This window comes from Haliotis cracherodii, unplaced genomic scaffold (genome assembly GCF_022045235.1).
Source record: "Haliotis cracherodii isolate W230 unplaced genomic scaffold, xgHalCrac1.p SCAF_1, whole genome shotgun sequence".
Classification (NCBI taxonomy): Eukaryota; Metazoa; Mollusca; class Gastropoda; order Lepetellida; family Haliotidae; genus Haliotis; species Haliotis cracherodii.
The window spans coordinates 80,460,320-80,473,697 of record NW_027266264.1 but is presented as its reverse complement, the minus strand read 5'-3'; positions in this window follow the sequence as shown (position 1 = coordinate 80,473,697).

Here is a 13,378-nt window from a genome sequence, read left to right as displayed (position 1 = left end):
GATGGTGCAATCCAACATGTGCATATTTATAATGTGCCAAATCCACACTCTAAAGCATGGACGAAGCACTCACTACATAATTACCCCAGTTGAGGGATCAGTGTCTCAGTGTCCTCAGCTCCCTGGGGAGTATACAACCCACAGGCCCAATAGTAAAGGTATCCTAAGGACTAGTAGAAATTGGCCATTTTTAAAGGTTTTGCTATATGTTATCATTATAAGGACTAGAAGACTGAAACTGTTAGTTTCTACAACTGAACCTAGTCTACCTGTGGGGCGCCAGGAGGTTAACAGACACATTAACATCTCATCCTACTGGGTACCCACTCACTGCTGGGTGAACAGAGGCACATTTCGAAAAAGTCACTTGCCCAAGGAGATACCACATGAGCTGCATGTGTTTCAGTGTGTATTTACAGTTGTCCAGGGTCTAGATTAGACAACCATTGGCAATCATTGGTGGTCTCATAAAACTCCCACGTGGCTATGTAATAAATACGGGCCAGGTGACTATATTAATGGAAGATGAAGATCCTGATACCCAAACACTATGCAACGCAAACATAGCATATTTACATGTGAGTATCTTCCTCGTCCATTGAATCATGTCACGACATCTGTCTTCCTTGCCATATGTTATACTGTTAATGATAGAATTTTATGTGAAGCACATGAGCAGATGGCTGCCCTCTGCTGTGTCCAGAACATGTAGATATGGTTAAGGTTACATCAGGAAATCTAAACACAACATGAACGCAATAAAGGTGAGGTGAAATGGGGTTTAACGTTGCGTCCAAGATTGCACTTATATAGCGATGTGCATGCACGTGTGTGTGTGTGTATGTGTGTGGCTGCTTGTACTAGTCCGGACTGATGCCAATTTATAGTGCTAGCCCACTGAGATACCATGCTGCATTTGAACATGAATACCCCACTCAGACACAGCATACTGACTCCGAGCCGACCAGTCCTTGTTTTAGCCCCTTAATGTTGAGCGCCAGACAGGGTAACAACAAGTACCATCTTTTAATGTGTTTTGGTATGGCGTGGCAGGGGATCAAACCCCAGACCTTCCACTCTCCGGGCAGACACTCTACCAGTATACCACGGAGAAGGTCAATGCAATAAAGCAAAGGGGAACAACTCTTTGATAGCTCACCAACTGCCCCTAAGATTTCCCTTAATCCAAGCACTACATGTACAAGACACTACCAGGAATGATATCACTAGTGCTTCACACATTCAGAGCAGGCTCCAGGGAGCCATGGCAGCACAATGGAGCCAGCAGTGAGTTCAGGAACACAATGTATTTCTGGATATTATGAGTATACTTAGGATAACAAACACATTGAGTAGCATTCTAGGTTCAGACGGCCCCGTGTTTTGTTTGACTTCTTCAGTGATGCAAGCTCATCTCTCTGACACCATGCAGCGTTCAGTGGTGAAAATGCGTATTTCCTAGGAGCAATGAAGGTTTAGAAGTTGCCAGGTCTGTACATTTTTCTCAAGTAATCTCAGGCCCAGAAATCTTAAACTTAGGCTGAACCTTATTTGGGGTATAAATCTTTTCTCAAACTCTCCTTATCTCAATGTCAATTCAAAATCCTAGGGTGGCATGTGTGTTAATGTAGGTCTGTACTCGACCTCAAGGCTTCTTTGGGTTTCATCAGTAGTACTGAAGTCGTTCATAAATCTATATGTTTTAGTGACGATGTTTTGCCGATCCATGTTTATAAAAAACCAAAATAAATATATCTACAAAATATTTTCAATCAAGTAGAAACCAGATTATTTTTCCTGATGATAAATTCAAAATGTATTTTTCTGTGCAATCAATGGCCCATGTGATTTTGGCCAATCAAAAGTTTCATGTGCAATCTAGAATCGCCTGCAGTGGGTGGCCAGTACTCTCCTCCTGGCTGAAACCCCTCTTCACTGCCCTGTGTTGTTGATGCATCCCGCTTTCATCAATGGGGATCACCAGCACTGGTTTCTAACTTCATCCTTTTGAAGTGGTGCTACACAAAATGGCTTTAGCTTCAATATGAAAATAATTACATTGAAATTCTTCCCTGTAAGATGTTTGTCTGTTTATTTATGAACACTTTTGCAATTGAAACATTTATGCAGAGCTTTTCATTTAAAATTGACAGATCAGCAATATATTCCTTAAATTGACCATGATGACTTCTTTATAGAACTCCCCAATTTTCTCCCTTGTGTTTTCAGTTCCTCATGTTGGATGCAGAATGTCATTTTACAAGTTTACCCTTTTTGTTCCATGTTCATCAATATTATAAGCATTTGAAGGTTGGTGGTAAGGGGGATGGATGTCAGTGTTGCTTCATGTTATACATGTCAACTTCACAACAATTATCCTTCGTTTGTTTGATTTATGTTATATTTGAGAACCGTGGTCCAGAACATAAAACATGTAGTCACCATCCTCTTTTATCCAATGTATTATTTAACCGTTCTATTGTGATAAGTACCCTGGATTCTTTCTGACACTTCTGTATTTCCAGTCCATTTAAAAAAAATCATTTCTGGAAATAGTCGTGCAATTAACTTTGCAGTTTTGAGAGAAATGTTGTTGGATGTTACTGATGAAGAGGCATGGACATCAGCTCCCAAAGGAAGCTGTGGTTGAGATCGGGTACAGGGTACATATCATAATTAGACATAATACACATATTCACAGGAGTTGTCAGTTTATATCCATTCAAGTTTTAAAATAACCTCATGTGGACCTACTCTTGTCTCCCACATCTTGCCATTATGGTTCAGAAACATGACTAAGATTGGTCCAGTCAAAATAACCAGTCATAATCCAAGTAGCACACTCCCAGGCTACACTGGTGGATTTGAGTTTATGTGTAGTAAAATGTTTACGTTTCTGAATTATTTTTCAGTTTGAAATTTTGACAAGACCCTTGAAGTTATCTACCTCACAGTGAATAATATGTCTGCTGTAGAGCTTTCTGCCACTCACAGGGCAGAGTAGTCCACTATCAAGCAACAGATGGAGTTGTGTATGTTGTCACTCACAGGGCAGAGTGGTCTACTATCAAGCAACAGATGGAGTTGTGTATGTTGTCACACACGGGGCAGAGTGGTCCACTATCAAGCAACAGATGGAGTTGTGTATGTTGTCACACAGGGGGTAGAGTGGTCTACTATCAAGCAACAGATGGAGTTGTGTGTGTTGTCACACACGCGGCAGAGTGGTCCACCATCAATCAACAGATGAAGTTGTGTGTGTTGTCACACACAGGGCAAAGTGGTCCACCATCAATCAACAGATGGAGTTGTGTGTGTTGTCACACACGGGGCAGAGTGGTCCACCATCAAGCAACAAATGGAGTTGTGTATGTTGTCACACACAGGGCAGAGTGGTCCACTATCAAGCAACAGATGGAGTTGTGTATGTTGTCACACACAGGGCAGAGTGGTCCACCATCAATCAACAGATGGAGTTGTGTATGTTGTCACACACAGGGCAAAGTGGTCCACCATCAATCAACAGATGGAGTTGTGTGTGTTGTCACACACGGGGCAGAGTGGTCCACCATCAATCAACAGATGGAGTTCTGTATGTTGTCACACACGGGGCAGAGTGGTCCACCATCAATCAACAGATGGAGTTGTGTATGTTGTCACACATGGGGCAGAGTGGTCCACTATCAAGCAACCGATGGAGTTGTGGATGCTCTGTGGTTGCTACTATTGCTTTTCATCAATAGCTGTTGTCCCTGAGAGGATGCAGATGAGAAGCATGTGGTACATGCATGGATGCTGCCATGGATAGATACATGGCAACCACTCACTCATCATGCAGGTGGAGAAGACTGGAGATGTTGTGTCTGTGTGTGTACAGATCAAGTTTAGTGTGACCCTTCCTCAAGTTTGAACCATTTTTTAACCAAACCATTGTGATAAATACTGAATAAAAGAAAGCAGGGAATGTGGTTTGATAATATAAGTTGTAGCACTGTCCCGAGGTGTATGTCTGGTTTATGCATCCAAATTTCGGTTTTGTTCCAAGAGCCACAGTCATAAAACCACACATGTACCCCAAATTGCTACAAGAAGTTTATCTTGCTGACATGTTTCAGTTTGCCATTGTAAAAGTATTAAAACAGATTGAAAATCAGCTGTTCGATTGGACAAGGTTAACTTGAGCAGTGTCATGGACTCAAAGACTCCTAAACAACATGCAGCTTTTTCTTCGTAGGAGGGTAGAAGAGATATATTCTCCCACTCAGGAATCCATGTGTAGCCTGTTTTCTTCATGGTGGGGTATAAGGGATTTATTCTCCCACTCTGAAATTTTTATCCCTCCCAGGCGGGATACACAGTATTTTATCTAGATCAATTGGACCAATCTGATTTCAAAATTCTGACAAGGAGGTGCTATAACTGCTTTTGTTGACTATACCAGAACAGTGACTCTGTCAGTTGCTGGTCAACTTGTTGATGAGAGTTGAAACATTTATTGGGTCTGTTCTGTATCTGAAGGCACAGTTTAGCAGGTGTTCAAGTTGCTTTGCAGTGTTGTGCCCTACCAGGATCAGCACTACCATTGGTTACTGTTGGTGTGTCGCTCCATACCTGTACATCTGGGTGTTGAAACACTCAAGTTCTTCTCATCATCTGACATGAATTTCTGGTTTAAGCAGTGTTAAACCTCACTCACTCACTCACTCACTCACTCACTGTTCTGGATCACTGGTTTATCCTTAGACTGCATCCTGTCCCGTCTTCTGCTGCTTGTGGAGGTTCTGCCCACTGGTCAAAGCTCAGTCCAGATGTTGCCATAGCTGCAGTCTTTTATCGTCTGTGATTGTACCAATTATGGAGCTTCAGGATGGTAGATCTCACTCAGACAGAAGATTGTCTCTTTTTGTTTGTTGATAGTTCTAGTTATATGAGGTATGGTGGTAAGTTCATGTGACTCAATTAGATAAAACCTGACTCCTTCTGTAGTTGAGCAGTCAATGAAAAAGAATGTCTAGTCACATAAGATCATTCTGGTACTGATGATGTAACCTGTAATGTGTAAGGACCACTAGTAATGCAGCCTGTCAGCTTGCACAAGGGTCAAGCTGTTGGACATGTATGTTGTACTGTCAAGTCTCTGTGTCTGGTCAGGAAACAGAATGGATGACTGCTCAGTGGAGAGATGTATATCTCTAGTTGTAGTATAGAAATGATTTGGATGCAGAAAGTTCATTCAGGAACATTTTCAAAGAGCTTTTTGTTAACTACTTAGTTTAGTCGATCATATGTGTTTATGAATCACTGTCAGATAGTGAATGATTATGAGTGTTTACGAAATGCTGAGTGTATTCTGCCATACCAGTGGCACCTATCACAAACACATGTAAAGGCAAGGCAATTGTTCCAAAAAAGAACAGGAACACATAGTGAAAGTCAAATAGGAAATTGCATCAGACATCATTTTGGCATCAAATTTAGATATGTCCTCCACATGACTACCATAAATCTTTTTTAAATCTTTACTAAGGCCTTGAATGTTATAACCCTGATGAAACACCTTTTCAGAAAAAGTTATATGACACTCTTTGAAATCATAAAAAGAGCATGCTTGATCTCAAAAGTTCCTTTGCTGTCAAGTTTCATCAGTCCCAGTTACCTGTGTTGTGTTCAGGATCTTTCCCACTGTGAACTTTACAGAATCGGGTTCAGATCTGCCCATAATACTTACAAGCATGTGACATTTATAGGATAAACATATACAGAAAGAAGTATCATTGAAACACACACTGGCACATCAAGACATTAATCTTCTGGAATAATTCATACAGGATGAATATTTGTTATTTCTTTTAACTATATATAATGGATATTTTTTAATAAAAAGTCTTTTTATATATCTTTTATTGTTATATTCATAAAACACCATAAGATTCAATATTAATCTTAATATTCTCAATCCAGGCCTATCAACAATCTGGTCTATCCTGAATGAGATTGATGTTTAGCATGATTTATTTGAAGATATTACAATATTTATGTTTCACCATATACCATGTTTCACCTTTACTTCATTACTCCTCTACACTCTGGTTGTTCAAACATATGATATTGTTTTGTGAAGAGCAGCTGAAACATTGCATGGTAGCTATCGATAGTCTTGGCCCTGAAGCAGAACCGTGTGTCCGAGATGATGGTTCTGTTGGATGAATGTAGTTGCTTGCGTGACCTGTCATTGACCTGTCCTATTGTTCTTACCCCAGAGGGGGCATGGGAGACCCTGTCGTCTTAGGCGCCGCGATTCGCTGTGCAGAGTTGCGTCCCTTGGGCACACGAGAAACCTATGATTTTGGGTTCAAATCCTGGTTCGCCCCAATTATGTTTCTAGGTTTGTCAGCACCATACCCGTGCTCGTGGGTTTCACCGAAGTGGAAAAGGTCTGAGACCTGCATCACTTCGGGCTTTCCTCCCACATTAAAGCTGACACGCCGTGATATAACTGGAATAATCTTAAAAGCGGCGTTAAACCCAACTCACTCACTCACTCACTTTCTCTTACCCCAGAAGTTTCCAAATGGCTACTGATATGTAGTGACTGTTTAGTCATCAAATATCAGGGTAGATATTCACTGCATCTTCAGGGCCCGGTTCAACAAAGCGAACTTAGCGCTAAGGTAATCGTAAGTCCCATACTTCAACATAGGCTTACGGGCTATAAATCTAAGAATATTCCATTCCTTCAAAACAAGGCAGGTATATGTCACAGTTTTATGTGATCTCATAGATACATTTCCTATGCAGAATTTCACAGGTACGTCCAACTGTCCCATTGCTGAGCAGTTTGTCCCTGTCAAGTGTTTTAAAGGTTTCAAGTCAATCTCAGAAAAATCAGATCATTACATGGCTATAGTGAGAATCTCACCATTGCTTCCAAGATCAAATATATCCAGAGAAGTTGATAAATGTTCGAAATATCCGAGCTTGGAACACACAAAAGTGAGATTTTATTCATCACTCAAAATCATTCTTCCAATTTTCCAGTCTGTAAACAGTAATTACGTGCATCTTGAGTGTAAATCATACAGCTAACCAGCTTCACTGGCAGAGATAAGTGTCATTTGATACTGATGTCATGGTTACCGATGATGTCACAATGATCTGCAAAGCATTATGATGCAGTTTTAATTGTAGCCATATCTCCTACTGCTTGGTCTCATACTGTGGTGTCTGCTGATGAGGACAGTTTGGATGATATTCAGACATGTCTGCAGAGTAAATGATCTGATTTTAATGAGCTTGGTTCCAAGTAATCATTGTTGATGTCTTGCATTAATATTCATCAGAAGTACACTCCCTGTCAATCAATTACATACAAATTGTTATCAACTTAGAACATGAATAGATTATACTTGTGGATAATACAGCCGCAACCATCCAATTGTGTTTGTTAAGAGGATTGCCAGAGGTGTTGAAAGACAGTGAAAACTCGCAACTCTTACCTGTAAACTCATTTAGTCAGCTGCAGGTTAGATGATTTGTCAGGCAATGTGTGATGAGAGTGACATGCTGGGTGTCTGAACTACAGCTTGTGCTGAGAGTAGGGTGTGTGTTTTCCAGGGAGGCCCTTCATAGTTTCTGTACTTACACAGAGTTTGTTGTTTTAATTTATATCCCAGGCGGATTTTTTACAGTTTTATCACAATTGTCATCAAAATAATGTGTTTTTGTCTTCCCTAAACTTGGAAGACATGTGGCAGAACCTATTGATGAATAAACTTTTTACTTTGATTATTTCTTCTACAGTGTTGTTTTGTACCCAGATGGCAGGATCATTGTTGTAGATCAGCTGCTGTCTGTTTGTCCATACTTTCATCTTACTGGCTGGTCAGGACCGCCTCTGTGGTCTAGTGGTAGAGCGTCCGCCCGTCCGTCCGGATTGCAAGAGGTCCGGGGTTCGATCGGGTTCGATCGCTGGCCGTGTAGTACCAAAAGATGGTACATGTTGTTTCCCTGTCTGGCGCTCGGCATTAAGGGGCTAAAACAAGGACTGGTCGGCTCAGAGTCATAGTATAGTATAGTATCTCAGTGTGCTAGGCATAGTTTCTCAGTGTGCTAGCACTATAAATCGGTATCAGTCCAGACTAGTACAAGCAGCCACACACACAGAGAGAGAGGTGCATGCATGTCCCTATATAAGTGCAATAATCTTGGACGCGATGTTACCTCACCTACTGGCTGGTCATGTTTGGTGTAGGTTCACGATACTCTATCATGTTGCCACTTATTTTCCATTGCTTATTCTGTTCCAAACTCACACAGAACATAATTTGCCCTGGTTTGTGTGCTCTAGTCAATATTCCACCTAGTGTTGGAAGCTGGTTACCAACGTCAATTGTTCAAGTGTTTTATTGTCATGCTGACTGGGTCCGATTCCCAAACTGTTTGCATAAACTCAGCTCAATCACTCACTGGCTCTGTTTAGCTTAGCAGTAACGTGGGGAGTATGGGTTTGAATAGGTCCCCAGCAACCTATGCCTACAGCGTGACTTGGTTGATTGTGGGTCACATGGTGGCCACACTGGTTGCCCAGTCGTCTGAGGCACCGCAATTTTCTGTGCTTATCGTATGATCGTTGGTTCGAATCCAGGTTAGATCCGGGGTAGAAAAAGTCTTCAGCAACCAATGTTTGCGGTAAAAAGCGACTATGCTTGTCGTAAGAGGCGACTAACGGGATCGGGTGGTCAGACTCGCTGACTTGGTTGTTGCATGTCATCGAATCACAATTGCGTGGATCGATGCTCATGATGCCAATCACTGGATTGGCTGGTCTGAACTCGATTATTTACAGACCACCGTCATATAGCTGGAATATTGCTGAGTGCGGCGTAAAACAACAAACAAACAAAAACACGATTTTGTTTCCATGTTTGTCAGCACCATGCACGTGCTCGTGCTCGTGGGTTTGACCAAATATTGCTTGAATGTTGCTGTGTGCCGTGGTAAACAACGGAACAGTTTTCGAAATGGCACACGTGTAACTCGACTACAATGCTATGGCGACAAATTAACAGCCTATCAAGGCAATGTGTTCATTTAGTGTCGACGGAAAGGGTTCCCAATCCCTTATGACAAGCGATTTGTATGATGGATAACGTTTGTATTATAGCACGGCTGGGACATTATGTTGCACAAGCTAGTACTTCAAGTATGATAACGAAGTAATCATCCATACAATAGCTTGTTGTTACCTCTCACATCTACTAGGCCAATCCAAGAATTGTTCACAAGACATCACGTTCATGTAACCGGATTATTCTGCTAATGTGACCCTCTGGCAGCCCTTTACTTGGGTAGGTCAGGATGAAAATCACTCTGATCTAGAAATATTGTTCATTATAAAATACTTCGGAAATATATATCTAGACATATTGCACAGGTCCATATTTCTAGCAACAGAATGAGGGACGACCCATGAAGATCTGGGTAGAAAAAAGTCTTCTGCAAATCATGCTTGCCGTAAGAGGTGACTGACTAGGATCGGCTGGTCAGTCTTGTTTGATGAATGTCATCGTATCCCAATTGCGTGGATCGATGCTCATGATATCATTTATGGGATTGTCTGGTTCAGATTCGATTATTTGTAGACCGCCGTCATATAGCTGGAATATTGCTGGGTACGGCGTTAAATAACAAACAAACAAAACCGCGGGACAGGCAATTATTTCTAAAACGGACCTGCCCGGTGAGAGGGTTAAAGCGACACCAGCACAACACTGTCCAACTGGCAGATGAAAGACATGAGGACCAGGTGTCGATGGATCACATAACTTTGTTATTGAAAGTATAAACAGTAGAGAATTCTTATGATTATGGAAATGTTTTTTGTCACTTTTATTTATAGATTTTTATTCCTTGATTCTTTCGACACTTCCTCGATAATAACGCAAGCAGCAGTAGACTAACATGTAGTCTCTGAAGTGAAAATATCGTACAGAAAAAACAGTTGTTCAATTATCTTAATAAAAATATAATAAAGGGAGCCCAAAGACTCCCTTCATTTCCAGATACTGATACTGAAGTAATCTAGACTTGCCAAACATTATAAACTTGCATGGACTGTATTTGACAGACTACCGAAAGGCGTCATGGAAGGAATTTGAATCCATGTCAAAGCACTTGCTCTGGCTTCCATATCGCAGGAACGAACGGGAACCACTCTACGTCTTCTTATACCCCGTACGGCGGTGTTGGGTCCCTTACGTTGCTCTGTCCAGCACCATTGGTACTTCAGCCTGTTTCTTGATACAAACATAGAGGGGACCATCAGCATCGCCTTGTGCACTGAGGCATGTTAAATGTTGTAATGGTGAGTAGGTTTCCATGCGAGTGGAGCGACTTGATATAGCGTTAACTGGTGCTGGCTCCAGTGGTTGTTCCTGATCATTTGGTGACAAAGGAAGTCTATTTGCAATATTCATATACATTGTCAGTGGTCGAAAACAAACGTCCGTGGTCAGACTATGATCGAAGTGTAGTAATTAAATCGGAGCGTTCATGCGAGCCATACTACGGAGAGCCGCAAAGTCGGGATAAATAGTTCAAGCTCACTGTAGCCAGTATACAAGCTCGCTGTAGCCAGTATACATGCTCACTGTAGCCAGTATACAAGCTCACTGTAGCCAGTATACATGCTCGCTGTAGCCAGTATACATGCTCGCTGTAGCCAGTATACAAGCTCACTGTACCCAGTATACAAGCTCGCTGTAGTCAGTATACATGCTCGCTGTAGCCAGTATACATGCTCACTGTAGCCAGTATACATGCTCGCTGTAGCCAGTATACATGCTCGCTGTAGCCAGTATACATGCTCACTGTAGCCAGTGTACAAGCTAACTGTAGCCAGTATACATGCTCGCTGTAGCCAGTATACATGCTCACTGTAGCCAGTATACATGCTCGCTGTAGCCAGTATACATGCTCGCTGTAGCCAGTATACATGCTCGCTGTAGCCAGTGTACAAGCTAACTGTAGCCAGTATACAAGCTCACGGTAGCCAGTATACATGCTCACTGTAGCCAGTATACAAGCTCACTGTAGCCAGTATACATGCTCCCTGTAGCCAGTATACAAGCTCGCTGTAGCCAGTATACAATCTCACTGTAGCCAGTATACAAGCTCACTGTAGCCAGTATACAAACTCACCGTAGCCAGTATACAAGCTCACTGTAGCCAGTATACATACTCACTGTAGCCAGTATACATGCTCACTGTAGCCAGTATACAAGCTCACTGTAGCCAGTATACATGCTCGCTGTAGCCAGTATACAAGCTCACTGTAGCCAGTATACATGCTCGCTGTAGCCAGTATACATGCTCACTGTAGCCAGTATACAAGCTCACTGTAGCCAGTATACATGCTTACTGTAGCCAGTATACATGCTCACTGTAGCCAGTATACAAGCTCACTGTAGCCAGTATACATGCTCGCTGTAGCCAGTATACATGCTCACTGTAGCCAGTATACAAGCTCACTGTAGCCAGTATACATGCTCACTGTAGCCAGTATAATCTCACACCGCACACTCCTCCAATATATCAGTCCAACACATTTCAGGTGAGCTACAGAGCCTTGTGGTTCGACAACATGTGTAATTGTCATTGACACTGCCGTCGTTCAATCACAGAAATTGTTATGGATCATTGCCTGGATTTACGAGATCGCCACGACCCCAACATGGCCGTTAAGGACACCATTACACTTAATGTGTTCTCCACAAACGAGATGGGACTGACGGAAGCATTATCTCCACTGCGCTATTCGTTGAATAAGTAATCATTAATCTGAAACCAAGTACCATAAAACAAACAACACTATACAATCAGCTAGCCACGTACTAATGCAATTGTGCGCAGCGATTGATCTAAAAGTGTCAGCCCGCTTTACATTTGAAACGGCCATTGTCATTCTTAAGCCCCATAAGTTCTCCTGACCCGGCATTTCTGAAACTCTAACGTCACGTTTGTACTGGTTTGTTTTGACACAATCTCATCAAATTCAGACCTTAGTTCTCACTACTGCTAAACAAAGATCTTTCAACCGACCGACCAATCAGAGCTTCGCTTGAGGTCAAGATCAAAGTGACAGTCAAAATGTGCAACCTCGAAAATGGTAATTCAGGGTAATCCGAACGACAGTTACGACTGAATCCGTTAACATCATCAACTATATTTTGCCTCAGTGGGATAAACATTTGAACGGAAGTGACTGTACTGCACCCGGAAGTACAGCCATACAATCTCCGCCATCCATTAGCCATTCAAGAAGGTTCTTTTGTTCAGTTTTCAAAATTTTAATCGAGAATTTGTCAAAATATGTTTGAAAGCGTAGTCGCCAGTTTGAAACTAGTGCTTCTTGTCAGTCATTCAATTGGTCGGTCAAAGTTCGCTAAAGGTCGTTCTGATATGACCCGTAAAGTGATAACTTACATTTTTGTTTAGCGGTAGCGAAAACTATGACCTGATTTTAATGGTTGGTTTTGACATTATTATACCAAAAATAAGACACAGAATTTATAATCCTTTCAGTGGGCTTGTTTATGTCGATTATCATTTGGTTTGTTTGCTTGTTTGTTGTTTAACGCCGCTCTCAGCAATGTTCCAGCTATATAGCGGCGGTCTGTAAATAATCGAGTCTGGACCAGACAATCCAGTGATTAATATCACGAGCATCGATCCATGCAATTGGGATCGATGACAGGCATCAACCAAGTCAGCGAGCCTGACCACCCGGTCCCGTTAGTAGCCTTTTACGACAAGCATGGGTTGCTGAAGACCTATTCTATTCCGAATCTTCACGGGTAGAAATATCAAGTGAGTACACGTGACGAATTCTATTTTGCATTTCTACCTTCACGTTTGCCCATTTTGAGACAAATACAACCATTACAGTACACCAACCCTCATCCCGAAAGAGCAAGTAGCCATTGACGAAGTGTTCTGTGATTGTTTGTCCTTACCAGGAATACATTGAAAGATATACCTGGCTCCGACAAATCGTTCTTGAAGAACTATCCAAGATTTCTCACTCATACCCCAACACAACCAGTACACTTAACGTAAAAGTATTACATCGAATGTTTCACTGTTTTCTTACACGGTATTGGCCGTCCAACAACCAGCCCATGCTAAAGGAGGAATGATGCTAAATCATCGCGTGGATAAAACCAAAGCATACAACGTGCGTCCTCGTGCAGGTTCTTCATGTGCGTATGACGCAACATTAGTTATCGATGATTAAGCCAGCATTGAGGAGCACACTTTTGTGTTTTAATAACGCCTAAATATTGATCTGTGTTTTATGTTATTGAATTATCCGGTATTT